The following is a 5,690-nucleotide window of genomic DNA, read 5'->3' as shown; positions in this document are numbered from 1 at the left end:
AGCAGTTTCTTAGCCGAGATGAAGGCAGCACTTGGCAATTTGAATTTTGTTTTTCTCAGATAATTATACGATCCCAAAGAGTTCTGAAATTTTTTTTTTTTTTTTTGAAGAGCTGTGAACATATAGCTCTTTGTATTATATATAGCTCTTTGTATTATATTCTCTAGACTTCTTAGATAATATTGCAATTAGAATAGCAAAAGTTGCCTTAGTAATTGTAGGTAACAATCGGAGGTATCAATAGCTGCTAGGTCTGAGTGAACCCATAGGCTTAATCTCTAATTTTGCCCTCGAGTCCTCTCGGTTATATCGATACCTATGTAGTTGAGGACAGTATAGGTAGAAGCTCCTGTCTAACTGTGTTCTTAGCAGAGGAGAAGGAAACACTTCTCAATTTAAATTTTGTTTCTCCGATCTAAAAGAGTTCTGAAACTTGTTACACACTCAACCTTTGTTCTAAGCCTTATAATTACTTCAGTGAAACATCGACATCTATTTATGGATATTCCTAATTTCGAAGGACTTTATTGGATCAGTATACCGAAGTGTGTACTATATAATTGTAGCGCATAACTCAATTTATGAGGTAGAGATATCACACAATATAACGAGAGCGACTCATGAGCATAATTATAAAATAATAATAAATAAATAAAGTATACCACTTTGTGGCACCTCTTCAACCTATTCCATATACATACATATGTACATCTAAATTTGAGAATCCAAATGAGTGTATATAGTTCACTTGCGCTTGGAAAGTACTCTCACATACTTTGATGACACATTGCTCATTGGCTTTTACTATACATACAACCATAGGTGATTATGTATGTATGTATGTGCTTCTGACGCTGAGGATGCCGCTTCACACTTTTGCACTTGCCACAATGCTGTCCGCCGTCTGCTGCCGGAAGATGTGCCTTCTTTGCGGCGGTCGTTAATATGATTTCGGTTATGCATCGTTCGAGTTGTCTATCGTGTGCGCCTTCCCATACGTCAGCGCCAGACAATCTGGCACAGTCGACTTTTGTACGCGTTCGGTAAAAGATCGAATACTTTTTTGGAAACGACACAGTTTGATCATAAAAAAGTTATAATGCAGGAAACGGAAAGGAAATGAAATCATGAATTCAATGTGAAATCTATGTGTGTTCGATTAAATAATTAATTAATATAAGAGATATATGAATATAAGTGTTTTTAAGAAGGAAAAATATTATACATGTGCAAAATCAATCATAAAATATTTTTTAAAAATTATAAAACGCGATGGTGTTTCAAAATATTGTTTTAGGAATAATTAATTGAACAATTTTGTTTGCTGTTTTAAAGGGAAGAAGTCATTTTTAATAGGCTTATATATTTATTTATAAAGTATCGCGATGTATCCTTATTTTGGTCAACATTTAAAAAAAAAAATATGTATTAAAAAAACTGCTATTCAGATCGACATCTCAAGGATTAATTTTAATAATATTTTGTTTAAATTATTAAAAAATATTTTCATGCACTTGTTAATTTACAAAGCGTAAACGTATGGCCCGGTATGATCCCAACAGTCAAATGAACAAGTTAGAATCTATAAATTTTACATATCGAGGTCCCATAAGAAGAGAACTATTAGATTTCCGTAGGATATTTTATTTTATTTTATTAAAGCTTACATAATAAACAAATTATTAAATAAACTAAAGTACGCAGCGCTAGCATCAAAGGCTTTCGGCTGTCCGTAGGATATACAAGTTGACAAAATACAAAAAAATGTACGAGTTAAACGTAAAAAAACTGCTCTGATAGCAGATATTGTCGGTATAGTGACCTAAAGTTGAAAAAGTCAAAAGTTGACAAAATGGCGGCGTTTGAAAAGAGTGCGGACATTGGGACAAAAAGCATCCGGAAATTGTATTTAAATTCACCGTGTAAATGATATTTCTAAAACATGTATTTTCCTAAGTTGGAAGGATGCTGCTTAAGTCGGTACACCTCATTAATGCTTTGCGCTTTTACAATGTATAAAACTATCAAAAAAAAATTTTTTTTTTGATTCAAATTTTGTATTTCTAACCAAATTTCGTTTGCGAAATCGTTACGAGTTTTGGAAAAGGCCTACGGTGATGCCTATGAGTGGTACAAAGCCTTCAAAGACGGTCGGGAGTTCAGGACGACCTTCTACCTCTTCAACTGATCAAAATTTAAAAAAATTAAGGATTCGGTGCTTGAAAATCGTCAGGCAAGTGTTAGCAAGAGAACTCGACATCTTTCGCGAGTTTTTTGGAATGATTTGGTGGATATTTTGGGTGTGAAACGTCTTTTTGCTCGACTCATCCCCATAAAGCTGAAGTTTTTTCAAAAAGAGCACTATAAAAAGGTCTCTTTGGACATGCGTGATCTTGAGAAGTTCGATCCCACATTCATGCAGAGCTTTATAACCGCCGATGGGACATGGGTTTATGAGTTTGACATGCTAACAAATCAAGTATCATGAGGAGTTCTATTTGACCGTATTGAGGCGTTTGAGTGAAAACATCCGTTGAAACGGTCCAAATTGTTGAATAACAATTCATGGATTCTACACGATGATAATGCATCATCGCATCGAGCCACGATTGAGACCGGATTTAGAGACAAAAACGCAATGAATACCATCGATCAACCAGAGTAGTCATCAAATTTGGCTCCGTGTGATTTTTTCTTGTTCCATAAACTGAAATTGTCGCTTCGTGGAACCCATTTTCAGGCGATCGAAGGAATAAAACAAAATTCACTTGAAATGCCTATGAAAAGTGTTTCGAGGACTGGAAAAATCGTTGGCAGAAGTGTAATACATCTGGAAGGGATTACTTTAAAGGCGACAAAATAAATATTGATGAATAATTAAATTTTTTGCGTTATTTTGCAATTTCCGGGTACTTTTTTATCACAATGTATACAAAATATGCAAAAAAATTAGAATGATCGAATCATTTGTCTTTTAGTAAGCAATTTGGCAGTATCGAAAAATGTAGTTTTGAGAAAAATGCGTCGCAAAGATAAAGTTGATTGAACTGTGGGGCTACACTTTAGTAGACTGTACCACTAAAGCTATTACATAATTAGTATGTTACTTTTAAAGGTATGTATACCCAAGCGGTATGTGAAACAATATCTTTTTATTTTCTCAATATTAGTGTAATTATAGAGGCTCCTTCTTAGGACTCCACGTTAAAGAGAGTTTCTAAGAAACACTACTTGGAGTTATTTTTTTTTAACAATCATAAAAATTTTGAAACGTTCTGCGTTGTAAATTATTTATAGAAAATTTTAATACATGCTTTTGCTGATATTATCAGTTTTCCTATAATGAAGTAAATTTTTTAAGCATTCTTAAGATATTAGATTCTAAAGAATTTGTGTGAAGAAGTTTCTTTATTTTTTAGTGAAGCCTAACTTGAACCGATTAACTGTGCTTCCAAGCCAACAAAAAGTAAATGAACGCATTGGAAATTTTACTTATAACTGTTGATATTGTTGTTGCTCTATAGTAAAAATAACTTTACGCTTAGCGCAAGTGCTATGGGAACGCAACAATTGGCGCATTTAACCTTTAACACTCGCCCACGTTGTGTGTTCGGACGTCTATTTTTTAATTGATATTGTCTTATTTTTTTTAATTTGTTTGTCATTTGTTTAAAGTAAAAAAGTGATATTTTATGTGAGGTTAGAAAATAATATTTTGCAAAGAAATTGAACTGATGCCGTTTCAAATAATTATGGATACAATTTAATTATTAAAACAACTTTTGTGCCATAAAAAATACGTGTTTCTGACATAATATCACGTGGTGAATTAAAAAAAAAAAAATTTATTTGATATTTAATATTTATTATTATGAGTTAAAAATATTTGAAGTGAAAAAATCATCTAGTCAAAAAAGTGTTAATATTAACTATTATATTAAAAAATTAAAAATAAAATCGCTTGCCAAAAATTTTTTTAAAGTTGCTAAAAATTCTTTCCAAAAATATATTTTAAAAATTCTTCTTGAAAAACAGTGATTTTTGGTACTTTGATGTAAATCAGTAAATATCATCTGGTCAATTTTGACTCGGAATGATTCATTTAAACTGCACACGCTTACTGAATTGATAAAAGTGTAGTTATGTATTCAGTGTAGGTCGTGAAGTCATCGAAAACTTGCCTTAGGCGAGTAGTCCCTCCAACTCTTTTAATGATCTTAACATCGAAAAAGTTAAAGAGACAGATATTGAAAATCGTGTTGGCGTCAGCAAAGTATCTTAACATTGTCCTCGACTCAACCATTTTGATTAATGTTTTGGTTAATTTTTTGAGTATGAAGGGCATCAATGCTAGACTAGTACCAAACGCCCTGAATTTTTTGCAAAAAAAGATGCTTGACAACGTAGCTGAGGACTCTACTTTCGTCAGACGCATCATTATTGCTGACGAAACGTGGATTTATGACCATTCCGTCGAAACTGTCAAATAATATGCGAATAGCGCTCCAAAAATGTGACGTAATCGAAAGACCGCGTTAAAGTCCGTCAAAAATCAAGGTGAAGCTTATCTTTTTCTTTGATTACCGCGGTGTATTTCACCATGAAGCCGTTCCATGGGGTCAAACGCTCAATAAAGAATACTTTGGCTGTTTTGAGGCTACTACTACTACTATCTACTTGATCTACAATTTGTCGTAAACGACCGGATTTACTCCGCCACATTACAAAAATCTTGTGACAGATTTTTTGGATGAACATGAAACATGAACATCGCTCAGCTACCGTTTTCGTTGCATTTGACATTTTTATGTTTTAGCAACCGAAAAATTCGCTTCAAAGCAATGACTGAAAGTGGATGAGTCCTTTGAAGCCATCAAAAGTCAATCGCTGAGACAATGAAGGCCGGCCTCGCCGAGGCTTAGGAAAATGTTTGAAAAATTGGTCAACCATAAAGTTTATTACATACTTTTTTTGTTAGTCCGGTTCAAATTTGAACAGATGGTGATTTAGATTTTTACTTATGTATGTCTACATTAAGGTATTTTGCCTGTTGCCCCTGTTTACCTTACTAAACGGTACCAATTATTCGCAAAAAAGAACACAAATTTCTTTCCGTTCGCCAAGAACAACAACATTTAGTTATATTGTGCTTATTTTGTATGGACGTCCTTAAAAATGTGCGCGACGAACATAAATTCGTATACTATCGAGATCGATGTGGCGTCATAAATTGTAATGTTAATTAAACGTAAGTTGGCACCTTAACTGCGAATTTTCACGACAAACGGCAAACGCAAACGGCGACAGCAGTCAATATAAGACAATAATAAGAAGGGAGCACAAGTCAAGTGTATCACATACATACATATGTACATGCAAACCGAGCTAACTGTCTATGTGAGAAAAACAAATAACAACAAAAACGTGCGCATTAAAAAAAAACAACAAAATTTAATCGAATAACGTAAAATCAAGTGAAGCTCGCAGCAGGATCTGCAGCGCACAGCAGAGCGGCGGAGTCCACGCGAACAAATGATCAAACATAATACTTATGAGCGCGCGAAAAGGTGAATATGTAGAGTGAAGAAGCAACTGATTGCAGTTAGTGGTGAACTGTGATGATATAAATAAAAGAAAATAAAGAATAAAAAGTCAAAAGTGAAGATATTTGAAGATATTCAAGTGAGTGG

At 33.7% G+C, this 5,690-nt stretch overlaps 1 long non-coding RNA gene across 1 annotated transcript; it reads left to right on the top strand.

The window, feature by feature from the left end:
* Positions 1-1,051: 1,051 nt before the first annotated feature.
* On the top strand, positions 1,052-5,684 carry LOC108967818. Its single transcript, XR_001993281.1, has 3 exons — positions 1,052-1,149; positions 3,420-3,699; positions 5,039-5,684. It is a non-coding gene; the product is annotated as an uncharacterized LOC108967818 (long non-coding RNA).
* The last annotated feature ends 6 nt before the right edge of the window (positions 5,685-5,690 follow it).

Source organism: Bactrocera latifrons, unplaced genomic scaffold (assembly GCF_001853355.1).
Source record: "Bactrocera latifrons isolate USDA-ARS-PBARC rearing strain unplaced genomic scaffold, ASM185335v1 scaffold_2, whole genome shotgun sequence".
Lineage (NCBI taxonomy): Eukaryota > Metazoa > Arthropoda > Insecta > Diptera > Tephritidae > Bactrocera > Bactrocera latifrons.
This window is presented reverse-complemented; position numbering and strand designations above follow the sequence as displayed.